This window comes from Lactuca virosa, chromosome 6 (genome assembly GCF_052849685.1).
Source record: "Lactuca virosa cultivar CGN04683 chromosome 6, Lactuca_virosa_CGN04683_v6, whole genome shotgun sequence".
Classification (NCBI taxonomy): Eukaryota; Viridiplantae; Streptophyta; class Magnoliopsida; order Asterales; family Asteraceae; genus Lactuca; species Lactuca virosa.
This window is the reverse complement of record NC_136431.1, coordinates 52,240,749-52,257,856: the sequence shown is the minus strand read 5'-3', so window position 1 is coordinate 52,257,856 and position 17,108 is coordinate 52,240,749.

Below are 17,108 nucleotides of genomic sequence, written 5' to 3'. Positions count from 1 at the left end.
GATGTGTATGGATCTTCCGTGATCCCTTGGTTCCTTAGCTAAGGCAACTGCACTTTCACTGTCACAGAAAATCTCCATAGGCTCCTTTAAAGCTGGTACAAATCCAAGGTCTCCTATGAAGTTCTTTAGCCATATAGCCTCCTTTTCTGTCTCGCTTGATGCTATATATACTCTGATTCGCAAGTTGAATCAGCCACCGTCTCCTGCTTGGAACTTTTCCAAGTAATTGCTCCTCCATTCATGGTAAATACCCAGCCCGACTGAGAGCGGAAATTATCCCTATCAGTCTGAAAGCTAGCATCACTATACCCTACTACTCTCAAGTCATCACTCCCACCGAGGGTAAGGACCCAGTCCTTAGTCCTCCGCATGTACTTGAGAATGTTCTTTACCGCAGTCCAGTGAGCCTTGCCAGGGTTCCCCTCATATCTGCTGACCATGCTCAACGCAAAGGCCACATCAGGACGAGTACAAGTCATAGCATACATGATCGAGCCTACAGTGGAAGCATACGGAACTCGACTCATCTCAGCTATCTCAGCCTCTATACTCGGGCTCTGAGTCTTACTCAATCTGGCGTTACTCTCGATCGGTAACTCTCCTTTCTTAGAATTCTGCATGTTGAACCTATTCAGCACCTTATCCAAGTAGGTACTCTGACTAAGTCCAATTAGTCTTTTACTCATGTCTCTCAGAATCCTTATCCCTAAGATATAGGCAGCTTCTCCAAGGTCCTTCATAGCGAAACACTTCCCAAGCCAGGACTTCACCTCCTGTAGAGTTGGGATGTCATTTCCTATGAGTAGTATGTCATCCACATATAATACCAAAAAGCTAACTATACTACCACTAGCCTTGACATATACATAGGACTCATCTTCGCTCCTCGAAAAGCCAAACTCTTTGAATTTCTCATCGAAACAAAGATTCCATCTGGGAGGTACTTGTTTCATTCCATAGATGGATTTCTCAAGCTTACACACTCTATTAGGAAACTCTGCACTGACACAACCCTCTGGCTGACTCATGTAAACATCCTCATCCAACTTTCCATTAAGGAAAGCGGTTTTGACATCCATTTGCCATATTTCATAGTCATGAAATGCAGCAATGGCTAGCATAACCCTAATAGACTTAATCTTTGCTACTGGTGAAAAAGTTTCATCACAATCAACTCCCGGAGTTTGAGAAAAGCCATTTGCAACCAGTTGCGCCTTATAAGCGTGTACATTACCATCCATGTTGGTCTTCTTCTTGAAGATCCATTTGCACCCGACGGTCTTTCGACCTGGTATATTGTCAACCAAGTTCCAAACTTGATTGTCATACATTGACTGTATCTCCCTGTCCATAGGCTCTTTCCACTTAGCAGCCTCAGGGCTTGCCATGGCTTCCGTGTAGCTGTTAGGTTCATCTAGACTTACCGGTGTATTATCACTGATAAGTGTATCACCTTCCGTAGTAATATGGAAACCATAGTAATGCTCAGGTGCATTCCTAACTCTCGTGGAATGCCTCAGAGGTACAGACTCGTCCGTCAGATCAACAGGAGTTTCCTCATCAGGTTGATTGCTAGGGTTTGAGGTTCCTTCACCACTTGAATCTTGAATTTCTTCAAGGTCAATTTGCCTCCCACTGTTTCCTTGGCTTATGAACTCTCTCTCTGTCTCTCGAAAGACTCCCCTCTTGCTATAAATACCATATTATCACTGGGTCTGTAGAAGAGGTAACCAAAGGATTTCTGTGGGTAGCCGATGAAAATACACCTCTCACTTCAAGGTTCAAGCTTATCGTGAGCCTCGCGCCTCATAAAAGCCTCGCAACCCCAAATCTTGATGTGATCTAGATTGGGAACTTTTCCAGTCCACATCTCGTGAGGTGTTTTGGCAACCTTCTTTGTTGGGACTAGATTAAGGATATGGGCGGTAGTCTCTAAGGCATACCCCTAAAATGAGAGAGGTAGTGAAGCTCGACTCATCATGGAACGAACCATATCTAACAAGGTCCGATTACGCCTCTCAGCCACACCATTCAACTGCAGTATCTTGGGAGGTGTCAATTGTGAGACAATCCCACATTCCTTAAGATAGTCAAGGAACTTTGTACTAAGATACTCACCACCTCGATCGGATCGAAGCATCTTAATGTTCCTGCCCAACTGATTCTCCACTTCCTGTTTAACTCTTTTAACTTTTCAAAGGTTTCTGACTTATGCTTGATTAAGTAGACATATCCATATCTACTATAATCATCAGTAAAAGTCACATAGAGGCGGTTAGCATGCATTCTGGCAGTTCTAAAGGGTCCACACACATTTGTGTGTACAAGATCCAACAAACCTTCACCCCTAGCACAAGTACCAGTGAAGGGTGACTTTGTCATTTTCCCAAGCAAACAAGATTCACAACTATCATCCGACTTTAGGTCAAATGACTCCAAAACTCCATCCTCTTGGAGTTGGCCTATGCGTTTCTTGTATACATGTCCAAGACGACAATGCCATAATGATGCTTTATCCAAGCTAGTGAAAGAATCGATACACAACACATTATTTCCTAGGTTATCTACAACCGACACAGTTTTATACGCACAATCACAAGGTAATGCTTTAAAATAAAGAACATTATTAAAGAAAGCATTAATACCACCACATTCATTATCCAACGAAAAGGTAGACCCTTGTTTGTACAAACCATGAAAGGAAATAATAATCCTCGCCATTTCAGACGAGTAAACATTTATTCAAATCTAATGTAAACCCGCTACTTAGCAACAACGAGTAAACTCCAATCTTGGTGACAGGTGAAGCTTTCCTATTCCCCATGATTAAGTTTATCTTCCCATGGTCCACATTCTCACTTCTTCTTAGTCCCTGCAAATCAGAACATATGTGAATACCACAACCTATATCAAGGACCCAAGAATTAGAATAGGGTGAGTTATTAGACAATGTAGCGTAAATACATGCATGGTTGGGTTTCACTTTCCCATCCTTAACATCTTGCAGGTACTTCGGGCATTTTCGCTTCCAGTGCGACTTTTCATGGCAATAGAAGCATTTAGCCTCTTAAGGGTTAGCAGAAGGAGTGACAGAACCTTTCTTGGTTCCACTTGAAGAGGAGCCATCAAGGGACTTTCCCTTGGTACCCTTCAAAGGGCTCTTCCTCTTCTTTTCTTTGCCTTGCCCGATTGCCAAGACAGGGGCCGCGGTAGGAGTAGGAGTGGTAACAACCGATTTACCCTTAATACCACTTTCGGCGGTCTTCAAGAGTCCTTGAAGTTTGCTGAGTGTAACTTCCTCCTTGTTCATGTGGTATGTCATTCGGAATTGATCATAACAAGAAGGTAAGGAGTGCAAAATGATATCAATTGCCAACTCCTCGGGGAAGTTCATATTTAGTTTCAGCAAACGGTCCACATACCTTTGCATTTTCTGCATGTGTCACGTGATGGGTTCACCATTTGTCGAGCACTCTGATGGTAGCGGTCCATCAAGTCCTGGTGCATCTCAAAAGGGTGATAGTCCTCATAAGACTTTTGGAGCTCGGCTGTCATTGTGGCCAACATGATACATGCCACTTTGGTGGCATCTCTTTCATGAGTCCGGTATTCAGCGATCTCCTCAGGAGTAGCAGACGACTCATCAAGTTCTTTAAGCTCCTTGTCTAGGACATATTCCTTGTCCTCATACCGAGTGACCATCCTGATGTTCCTGATCCAATCCATAAAGTTGGATCCATCAAAGATGACTCTCCCATAAAGGTTCATGAGAGAGAAGGAGCCGGTAGGATTTGAGCCAGAAGCAGCATTGTTGGAAGGCATCTGAAAAGAAAGAAGGACAAGTTTAGATTAGATATAAAGATAGTCCTTAATAAGACACCCAAATGTAATATTAAGGCTAGGACCCAACATAATATTTTATAACTTAGAGGAGGGATGTCGTAATCAAAGCTATAAAATATTTGAAGGTAGGTGAATGACGATTCACCAATTTCTACCATGAAAAACGAAATAAATTATTAGGTTTTAATTGGTTTTGAAACTCCTAGATTCTTTGAGATTCATTGAACTTTTCAATGGCATGTTTCAATCTCGAGTGTGCCCTTCAAGTTTTGTGACTGGGATGCCGAGGATCACAAAACAAGGTGTGAAGTAACCATGCAAATTACTTGGTACTCTTAATGTTCATCACTCAATCGATGTGCCGGTTAACCACACGCGCTCCACCGACATATGATAATCCTTAAGCTACCCTTTTCCTACCTTGTTAAGTCCAGGTTAGTGTGCCGGTTAACCACACACGCTCCACTAACGCCTTAAGCAAAGTGCAAAGTGTATTTTCATGGGTTAGCACCTTATTCACATTTTCCTAAAGTAACTAAGATTGGGAATTTATAAAAACATTTAGTTACTTTACATTCATCATACTGTTAATGAGGATTAAGTCATTGTCCTACCCGTTCGGCTAACGACCCTCCGCTAGTCAAGGAAGCGGTGGGTGAGAGTGGACACCCATTAAGCTGCCATTTTATAGGCAACAAACTTATACCCCCTTATAGACCGGCTTCGTGAATGGGGCCTACTAACGGTAAAACGACTTGTTCTTATATATATATATATATATATATATATATATATATATATATATATATATATATATATATAGGAGTAGGATCAAATGAGAACACCTAAAAGGTTGAGAACGCGAGAACAGATCACAACCTTGTAAATAATTAGATCTATGGCTATTATTAATTGGACCATTTATGAACATTTATAAAACTGATGTGCTAAATATGTAACTTTGAAATAGCAAGAAGGGTACAATAGGAAATCCATATAATTTAATTAAATAGAAATTCCTATAATTTCTCTCTCTCTCTCTCTCTCTCTCTCTCTCTCTCTCTCACTCACTCTCTACTTAACTAGAAAACCCTAATCTAATTATTTTGAAAAAACTGGCCGCACACCCCCACCTTCTTCACCACTGTTTGCGTTCATCGTCTTCCTCCATCCTCCATCTTCGACCATCGCACAGCCACCATCTTTGAGCACCATCTTCTACCTAGGGTTGTATCAATAAAATCGAATCCTCCTGCTCATCATCTCACGCCACGACCATCTTTGAGCACCATTAAAACATGTTCATCATCCTCATTATTTTGCACCACAACCTTAATCATCGTATGCAACACCGACTGAAAGCGACTATCGAAGATGTGATGAAGCCGAACAATCTCTTTGATGTTTCTCTGCCAGATCTTCAATGGAGATGATATACAGAGACCGATTGCGACATCAAAAGACGTGAATGCCAAGGAGTCGTCGGCGACGCAATCTAATGGGCCGATAGCAGCAAATGGTGTTCGTAATTTGGTTGGATAGCCAGATTAATTCCCGTTGTTTTCTTGTTCCCAATTTGAAGGTAACCCTAGAATTTTTAGGCTTTTGATTTTGGATTCACTGTCCCCCTTAAAGTTCAGTTTTTTTTATAGTTTCCTGCAATCAGATTACGAACACCATTTGCTGCTATCAAACCAGATTACGAACACCAGGTTTGTTTATTGGGTCAAAAGACAAGACATATGAATTTGTTCATTGATCTATTCATCAATGAATAAGTAAAATTGGCTTAAGACGTTAAGCTCGTTTTTTAACTAACACCTTATTCATTTATGAACAGTAAATATCATAGTCTGGCTTATTATATTACATTATTTTTTTCACTCATGTCTTATTCATTTATAAATATTGGGTTTTTATGTTGATACAGATACAATAGCTTGATCAGACAAAAATATACACATAGAAAGAATGCTATAGAAAAGGGAAGTCGGGTGACACAAAAGATTAAGGCGGTCTGAGAAAAATCATCACCGGACTACCACTCCTCTGTGACCCATAGTAGATCCACAACGAATCAATCTCTTTAACTGAGGAAGCCAAAGCTGATACCATATTAGAAATTCTTTGTCTCTTAATAGTGTTTTCTATTCATTTATGACTAAATATGTATTCATTAGTGATTAAATGTGTATTTAAATGTATTCATAAGATTAAATGTATATTCATTAATGATTGAAGCAATTCATATTTAGATGTTTTCATTTATGGTGATGTTTCTTTAATTGTGTTTTATTCATTTATGAATATAAATTAATTCATCTATTCATTCAAGATTATTACCGGCTTCATATATGACTACAAATATATATTTATTCATGCATGATTACTAATATTCAGATAAAATGATTAATGCGTCAGTATTTTTGATGTGGTTGGTAAAAAAACTTAAAGTAAAAAAAAAAAATAACGTTTTTTTTAAATTATGCTAAAAACGTTTTTAAAATCATTTTATTGATTTTGTTAATTAAAAATAGATTATATAAGTTCCTAATATTTGGGTAAAAATTCTATTAATCATATTAAATCCCATGATTTTAGGAATTAATTAATTACTCATAAATTATCCATAATTAATTATATTGTAAAATTCCTTTTATGCCCTTATATGATGATTGGTTCACAAGTGTTCTCGCGCTCTCAACCTTTTAGGTGTTCTCATTTGATCATTTCCCTATATATATATATATATATATATATATATATATATATATATATAATTAACTTATAATATTATAAAGTATAAGGGTTGAATTTTAACTTTTAAAATTCAAGGGGTTTAAACTAAAGTTTTTTAAAGTGACTTTACATGTTCCAAAACTTGAGGGCAAGTTTTGTAACTTTCAAAAATTTTCGTCTTTCATAACTTATGAGTTAATGGTTTATTAAAATGAGAGACTTTTCATTTTATGTATCCTATGTTTTTATTAATGGACTTTAAAAGGGTGACTTTTGGTAATCCATAACTTGAGGACAAATTATGAATTCCATTAAAACACATCAAGATCAAGAATTAAACTAACAAACTATTTGCAAATAATTCCTATGATCTTCTAAACTCATAAGTGTATGAACATTCATATCAACAATTTCAAGAATCATAAATAAACCATACAAAGCTTGAAATTTTGATAATAACCTTTGAAATTGGATTAGCATAATCATTACCACATCAAAAGATGTTTTAAGGTTCAAAAAACAGTTTAGGGTAATGATCTTCATCCAATACCAAGCAAAACCCCGAAATTCTGCATACAGGGGCATCACCACGTCGTGGTAAAGACTGTCATGTCGTGGTGAGCCATCAGATGCAAAAATGCAGAATTTCAACTTTTGAAAAAACATGTAGCATCAAGTAACAAAAAACAAACCTAGGCTTTGATACCACTGAAGGGTTTTGAGCATTCTAACACTCATATGGTGTACATGCAACCCTAGAAACCTTGGATCTATTTTTTCTCTAAGACACATGCAAATAATAATTTTCCAAGGTTTACTTCCTAACTAGCATGTTATGAGGTACTTGAATCATAAAACAGTAGTAGAAGAACATACCTTTTGTTGCTTGGATTCCTTGAGAACCTTGTGAGCCTAGCACCTCAAGTGTGATGCCTTAAATGTCTCACACAACACCACAACTCTTGGAATAACTTTGAGAGAAGTTCACTAACACTCAAAATTGGCTAGCCATCTAGTTCTTCACTTAGTGGCCGATTTTGCTTATCATAGGGCTTCTTATATAGTGTGCCACATGTAGGGTTACTCCATGTAAACCCTAATGTGCATGGCTTTTCATATTCCATGATCCATGGGTTTATAACCTCCATGGACAATCCATGGAGCACCTTATGGGTTTTAGCCCAATTCATATAAACCATGGATCATTATTCCACTCTACAAGAATGGATGATTTACACAATCAACCCCATATATTTAATTAGTCTCTTTTTGATCACTTAACTAATTCCAAATTAATTCTTGATCAATACTAATTAAATAATATTATTAATATATTAGAACTTATAATATATTAATAAACCTTAAGTGCCATTTCTCTCATTTGGTCTATCCAAGTGTTGCAATGCCATGCAACCCAAATGGACCATGCCAACCGGGTCAAGTACATACCAGAAATAGTTATGGATTTAGACAGCTTATCCTACACTTTGTTGGAACAAGATTCAAGATATGGGCGGCTGTCTTTAAGGCATACTCCCAGAAATGAATAGGAATAGAAGCTCGACTCATCATGGAACAAACCATATCTAGTAAGGTTTGATTACACCTCTCTACCACACCATTAAGATATGGCGTTCTGGGAGGAGTAAGTTGTGAAACAATTCCATATTCCTTAAGATAGTGGTGGAACTCGATATGAAGATACTCACCACCTCTGTTAGATTTGAGCATCTTTATCTTCCTGCCCAATTGATTCTCGACTTCGTGCTTAAATTATTTGAACTTTTCAAAGGTTTCCGATTTATATTTGATCAAGTAGATATAAACATATCTGCTATAATCGTCTATAAACGTCATGCAATATCGATCAACATCTTTCGTGGTGGATCTAAATAGATCACATACATCTGTATGGATAAGGTCCAATAACCCTTCACCTCTTTCACATGTTCTAGTGAAAGGTGACTTTGTCATTGTGCCCAGGAGACAAGATTTACATTCATCAATTGTCCTAAGATCAAATGATTCCAACACTCCATCCTTTTGGAGTTGGGTGATGCATTTCTTGTTTATATGCCCAAGACGGCAATGCTACAAACATGCCTTCTCCATACCATTGGACGAATCAATATGAAACACATTATTGCCTAAATTATCAAAACAAATCATAGTTTCATACACTCCATTACAAGGTAAGGCTTTAAACATAAAAAACCATTTTTGAAAGTAAAAATTGAACCAATATCATTATAAAAAGAATAATTAAAACCTTGTCTGAACAATGCATGAAATGAAATAATGTTTCGTGTCATTTTTAATGAGTAACAACAATTTAATAAGTCAATCCTAACATCACTACTAAGAACAAGCCCAGAAGTCCCAATATTGGTAAAAAAAAGTGAGGATCGCTTATTCCCCATGATTAGATTGAGCTTCCCATGCTCCACCTCCTCAGTTTCGCTTAGTCCCTGCAAATCAGAACAAATATGGAAACCACATCCTGTATTAAGAACCCATAAATGAGAAAGTCGTGTGTTATTGAATTGGATAGTGTAAATACATGACAAGGAAGCCTTGATCTTTCCATTCTTCAAGTCCTGCAAGTACTTGGGGCATCTTCTTCTCCACTGACACTTTTCGCCACAATAGAAGAAAGTGGCCTCTTTTGGATCGTTGGTCACAGGAACATCAAAGTTAGGCTTCGTCTTTGACCCACTACTAGACCCTCTAGCATGGGACTTCCCTTTCCAATTGGATTGAGAAGGAGCCTTTCTATTTTCTCTTTTCCAGATCCAATGGCTAGGATAGGAGCATTTTTTGTAGTAGATCCATGATTTTTCTTCATCCCCGACTCAGCAGTTTGCAACAAATTATGGAGCTAGGTCAATGTCATCTCCGTGTTATTCAAATGATAAGTTAGGAAAAAATGATCATTAATAGGAGGCAAGGAGTTAAGGACAATGTAAATAGCCAAATCCTCATCGAACAGCACATTGATCCTCTGGAGTTTCTCCATGTACCTTTTCATTTTTTGTATGTGAGCACAAACTGATTCTCCTTCCTTGAGCTTGCATTCCATAAGAGATTTTACCACTTCACAACGCTCTTGTGTCGCCTTCTTGTGGAACTTTCCAGCAAGGTCAATACTCATCTCATATGGCCAATAGTACTCATAGAACTTGGCCAAGTCAGGTGCCATAGTGGCCACCATGATGCAAGCGATCTTTATCGCGTCATCAGAATGTTTGTTTTAGGAAACAATTTCCAGTCCATGTGTCGAAGAGTCATCTTCAAATTTCTCATCCAGTCCATGTGTCGAAGAGGACATATTCCTTGCCATCGTGTCGAAGAGTCATCTTCAAATTTCTCATCCAGTCCATGTAGTTAGGACCAATGAGCTTCTTTTTTGACAAAATCGAGAGCAGGGATAAGTTTGAGTTTGAGGAGCCGGTTTGAGTAGTTGCGCGATCACCATTTCCGTACATCTATTAGGAGACATAGTTTTAGTTAGTGATATAAATCCTTAATATTTTCACCCAAAATTAATATTCAAGGCTAGGATCCTAAATACAATTCACAACATAAAAAAGGGATGCCATAATCTAATTGCGGATTTATTAAAGTAGGTAACACAAGTTTACCAATTCCAATCTAACATGAAATTCCTAGATCATTCGAGATTCATTGAATCTTATCAATAACATGTTTAATCTTAGATTATAGTCTTCAATTTGTTACTGGGATGCTAAGGATCACAAATAAGATGTGAATAACCATACAAACCCACTTGACAACACCGATATCATTTATCATCTCAAATTAATGTGTTGGTTAACCACACATGCTCCATTAACAATGATAAATTTCGATTTGTCCATCACTCAACTTTATCGTCCCAAATTAATGTGTTGGTTAACCACGCATGCTCCACTAACAACGTATAAAGAGTGATGTGTGTTTTCATGGATTAACATACAATTCACAATTTTTTTCCTAAACTAAATAGAGTTGGGATTTATAAAAAAATTTAGTTACTTTATGGTATCATACTTTTAAAGGTTATGTCCTATCAAACCCGTTCGGCTAACGACCCTCCACCATACAAGGGAGCGGTGGGTGAGAGTAGACACTCATTTAACGGTCATTTTATAGGTCGTTATCCTTATACCCCCTCAGTGTATGACTTCGTGAATGAGGCCTACTATTGATTCGACTGACTTGTCTTATACATATAATATATTAACTTTAATCATATATAGTATACGCCATATTTTTTTAATCTCGTTTAAAATACAAGGTTTAAATATTAATTATCTAAATTATATATATATATATATATATATATATATATATATATATATATATATATATATAATCATATTAAACATGCTATGAGTTAATAATTTTCTTTTAATTACATTAATATTAAATTAATTAATAAATTCATAAGAGATAACTCAATTTAATTTATCAAATTTAAAACTATTAATTAAGGATATCTTCTAATATTTAGGGTTTTATGGATTATCACACAAGACATTCAAAATTCGGAATCTTACAGAATTAATACTGGATAATTACCAAAATTAACACAAAAATCTAATTAGGAGGATGAAAACCCGAAATTCTGGAAAACGTTGAGCTCACATCGTGAGAGAGGTATTTTGAATTTTTATTTTAGTTCGATTCAACTCATGTGCAATCAGTGTTTGACAAATCTAGGCTCTGATACCACTGATGTGATTTATAGATAGCATTTATCTACAATGCAGAAAACATATAACAGTTAATAGGGTACATGCATCCTATAAAAGATCTATGTCATACACCTTGATAGTACCATACAATGAACAAGTAAACTAGCATAGCCCTAGTATAAATCGAAAATTACAATGTTTAGGGTACCCGCCTTTTGATTTGTTATAGTAAACAAATCAAACCAATCCTTGAAATTATGAAGCTTCGAAAGACTAGCACCAAAGAGATGATGCCTCTAATGGTTTGTACCCAAACCTTAGCAACAAGAACACAAGAGGAGAGAGATGAGGAGGGTAAGGAATTTCAGCTATAGAAGGGCTTTAGAGAATGGACGAAAATAATCACCCTTAAGGTCCTATTTATAGGTGATAAGGAATCATTTGATAACATTCGATTGAATATAATAGTAATATCTCAAAATAGGCAGTTATCCAAATCATTTACTTATCCTCCAAGGCTTCCTAGAAGCCTTATGAACCTCTACAAAAACCGTCCCCATGAGAGAGGTTCTAGAGTCTTAATTGCTCAACTTTTGAACAAGGTCACCTTTAATCCATGCACTTCGAATTAATTTAATTAATCCCAAAATTAATTCCAATTAATTTATGATTAATTCTAAATTAATAATTACTATTTATAATTAATATATTAATCATATAATATGTTAATAAATTATCCTCTCTCTACAAATGTAATTCTTTTTCGGTTGCTAGTTCTGAGTTCAACCCAAAAGGACTTTGTTTTTATTTCAAGAATATACCAATTTAGTTATTGGCTTAGAAACGTAAATCAACAGTTATACTAAAACTTGATACATCTACCATAAACACAACATCGTATCACTAAGCCATACATAACAATGACACCTATCGCACCAAATATTTTCTACAAAAGCAAGCTTACGACCAGCCTCTGTTACAACCAATATGATGGCAGCAAACCAGCCAGTTGCAAATTTCTCAAGAACGATAGGATCATAACAAAATAAATTATAATTGAATATTAAGACTCAATAATTCTCCCTTGGTAAGAAGCATCTGCGGATACAAACTAGGTGAAAAACATCTCCCATAAATAATAAAGTATGACAACACTGGGGATTCATATGATCGCATAGAAAATTACCAGTGGATATTAGACGCATATTACCTAGACGAAAATTACAGGTGCATATTCTTTCTTAAAACTCTAACTGAGCTAGCAAGACTATGTTATAAAATTCTACCATCGGTAGCATCAAAAGCTTCAACCAACTAATAGAGGAATTTGCCATCCATTTCGTACAACAGAGAAAATACACAACAGACATGCAAGATATTCATGGATAGAGATAGAGGGAAGAAGAAACGCTATAGTTGTATATACATAGATTCAACAAGGCAGTGCTCCATGTACTCGAACGATTAGACAAAATGTTCATCGCTGCATTCACATACAGACTCAGGCCAGGAGCTCCTTTTAAGAGGATAGTAGGGAAACCACTGAATTTATGAAAGGATCTAATGGAAAAGGTCCATAGGTTTGTAAATCAAGAAGAGGAAGCATCAGAAAATATGAAAAGGGATGGTGGATAAAGAGAAAATTCCAACATCACAAGAGAATATTATGTATCAAAAAATAAAACACAACTGAGTCAGTGAAGACATCCTTATAATAAATACCAATAGCCAAACAAGCTAAGGCAACTCCAAAAATTTCAGCCATGGAATATATTAGGAAATCAAAACAAGTTGTCTGAAGTGATGGAGAATAAGAAATAATCAATGAATAAGAGAATCGAGAAGTACTTACTAAGCAATAACAACAATAATTAAATTTACATAGAATAACAAGACACGACACAATCGAATGCAACATGTTAACAAGAGAGCTCAAAACCAAGATCCAATCAAGGCAACTGAACGAACTCATCATAGGGTTATGGATGAAGCAAATGGAAAGCATTGCACCACCAGAGGCTATAGGAAAAGTGAAAATGAAATGACAAATATTAATGTTACAACATAGTAGTAGACCGATAATAGATCATCACACAGAACATGAAGAATTTTTGTTTAGCAAATAGAATCATGATTTAGATAACCACAATAGAGATGAACTGATCATCATGGAAGGATTCATTAATGGAGTCTATGTTAAGAAGACGTACTTCGACGCGAGAAGTTTGACATAAATTATGTCTAACCAATTCTTCAGGGGGTCACCATAAAGTATGTAAGATAAATTAATACCACCAAAAATCACAGGTAACCAGCCTTTTTGGACATATTGTATGGCTAAGAGGATGAATTACTTACCATTAACATTAACAAACGATACAAGAAAGATAAGCGAGACTTAGAAAATAGACTTCATTGTAGTACATGGACCATCACCCTACAAAGTCAGCTTTGCACGAAAAACCATGTAATAGTTTCAATCAATGTCATCAACAACACTTGGAGTGGTAAGATTCCTCATGAGAACAGGGATCAAAATGATAGTTAGCATGCCCATAGCAAGTTTAAAATCCGATTACAAATGTAGCAAAAAATGTTGTATCTTAACCCAAGACGATGAATGACAAATACCATGTACACCATGAAAGTCAAACAAGGAAAGTTGTAAGCACAATAACTCAAAACGACAAACTTAAGTGGAAACAAAGTTGAATGAAAACTTAGAAACATTGGACAAACTAACAGCAAGGACAACCAAAGGGTTGATGCTCCAAAAAATATAATTTTACATACAATTGTAGGATTAATATGAAAGGTAAACATTGAATGAGACAAAGACAAACAATCGATGAAAAAAGGCAATGGAATAATAGTGCAGGAAAGAATAGAAGAAAACAAGGAATCAATCAAAGCCAAAAAATGACCTACCAACTGACAGAAAAACCTATCTCAAGAATACTCACAAGAAAAACATTTAGGGGAGAAGAATACCAGATGAACAACATGAAAGGAAATAAAGAAGGTCGTTCATTAGAAATACAAGAAGAATGGACATATGAAAGGAAGTAGAAACTATCACAGGAACACAACAAAATTAGGCAAGAGAGGAGATGAAGGAAGTACATTGTGCTCTCGATTTTTGGGAGAGAAAGAAGAAGAAAATAAGTGAAAAAACTAGCAAGTTTTTGTCACTCTCTGTAACATCCAAAATTCCAGGTATAATTAATTAACATTATTATGAGTTTTTTTATCGGCCACAGCGTGCGATTAGCATCCTCACGACGTGGCCTAGCCGAGAGCGTTCGCGAATGAAATTTTGTGCCTCACGACGTGACATCTTGTCTGTCACGTCGCGGCCACCGCTTGAGGGCAAAACCCTAATTTTTCGGGCATTGGACCTATGTAAAGGAAGTGATGGCTAGGGTTTCCATCACTGACAGCCTCCATCACCTCCAAACAATCCTTTAGCCAAACCCTGGCCCTCTTGAAGCTTTTTAGCTAATTTTTTCAAGATTTTGGTGGTTTTGAAGGAAGAAGAAGAAATTTGGGTGCTTAGTTTCCCCAAGTAATCCCCCATCATCCTTGTATGCAACTTCCATACTTCTTGTAAGTCCTCAAACTCTCACTTTTTTGTTTTATGCCTCTTGGATCTAGATTTTATGCCATATTTTTCCTCATTAGTGAATTTGGATCGAGTAGAAGAGATAGAGGTTGCAACTTTATGATTTCTCTATGTCCTAAGTACATTTGAAGGGTCGCTTAATCGGATACAAACTAGTATAAACATAAAGAAAAAATGGAGAAACAAAAGGAACAAAAGAACAACGATTATCAAAAAGATGGTTTTAACTAAGAAAAGTGTTCTCATAAAGAGAACGGTCACAAAGATGCATTAGATTTTGGCCCTAATGCATTACTATATACGATTACAATAAACAAAAATCCCTTTATTTTAGGGATGTAATCTAATCTACGTATAGTCTGATCCTAATCACTGAGATTATAGATCATATATATATATATATATATATATATATATATATATATATATATATATATATATATATATATGATCTATAATCTCAGTGATTAGGATCAGACTATACGTAGATTAGATTACATCCCTAAAATAAAGGGATTTTTGTTTATTGTAATCGTATATAGTAATGCATTAGGGCCAAAATCTAATGCATCTTTGTGACCGTTCTCTTTATGAGAACACTTTTATAAAAAACATAAGTCTGTGCTAGCTCTAGTACTATTATAAAAATTACAAAGTGTCTAACTGACTAATATACATAAGTATCAGACTATTATAAAAAACATCACGATGTCGCTGAGACTGTGTAGACGTTGGCCCCGACGCTTATGTCTGTGCTAGCTCTAGTACTTACGTTGGCGTTGGCATTGGTTCAGATGGTGGTGGATAGCGTGTAAAAGATGTTTGACTCATCAGATCATAAAGTGTGACCTTACAGTACCCCCCTCTCTGATGATGTAAAAACTAAAAACGTTGCATTCAACTCCATACTTGAGCTCCCCTTGATAAAATGATGCTTCTGAGACACTTTGAAAACTTTTGCCTACAGCCCCCCTGAGAAGGTGTATAAATCTCCCCCTTTTGGCATTAACAACATATCTAGGAGACAAAGACTCATTGTATCATGAAGGTATAGCAAAAATAAAGCTGAGATTGTGATGTCTCCTGATAGCATGTGATTTTGTTATGAATAATTAACATAGTATTGAGAAGTCTCATCAGAGTATGGTTAGTTTCGTTGAATCATAAACTCCTTTTAATAGAGGAACAGGGACAAGAGAGGAGAGATGCGTGTAATACACTTTGGTAGTGTGCCCATCGGCATAGAGTGTCGAAGTTTTATTAGTGTACGGCAAATAAAGTGAATCATTAACCTCTTTGATAGAAGATTTTTAAGGCGAGAATGGATAGGTGCGTGTAATACATTGCGGTACATGACATACCCATCGGCACAGATTTGTCAAGTTCTCATCAGCGTCTGGTTTTAGATGCTGAATCATAGAACTTAAAGAAGAAGATAAGGCAAGAGTGGGTTGGTGCATGTGATAAGCTATGGTACATAGCCTAACCATCGACATCGATTTTTCAAACTTTCATTAGTGTGTGGTATATCATAGTGAATCGTTAATTTTTATAAAGAAGAAAGATGGGAGAGAAAAGAAATGTTTCAATCACGCTGAGGTGAAATCAGTGTGAATCGTAAACAGTGTCAGCTCATCAACAAGAAGTGGTTTAACTTCTGTATCATAGAGTTAGGTTGAAGACTAGAAGTAGGGATTCAAAACTAATTCTATTAAGAAGGTACATGACAAAAGTAGAAAATAAGAATGAAAACAGTAAGTGAGGAAATAGTAGAAAAGAAAATATTTAGTTTTTGTAGAAGAATCAGAAAGACTTGGGTGCAACCCTTTTCAGGAGAATCATAAAAACCGATACTAAAGATCTTTTGAGTTGAAAGCTCATAATGATATTTCCTCTTTCTAAGATATCTGACATTCGAAGAGTGACTACAAAAAGGAGAAGGATTAGCAACTTAAATCATAGAAAATAGATAATATAAGAGAAGAAATTCTTATCCTTTGATGAGAGAAGAGTGTAGGGGATACAGTCTTTGTAACCAATGAGTTAATAGGCTCTAATCGTTGAAACCATCGAGTTTCCAAACTCAACATGAAGGAACTCGAGGTTTAAAAGTATTATGAGACAGTAGATGGAAGTAAGACTCATTATATTGACAATGACTGTTTGCATACATGACAGTGAATGAAGGAGAAAGGGGGCATTGTCAA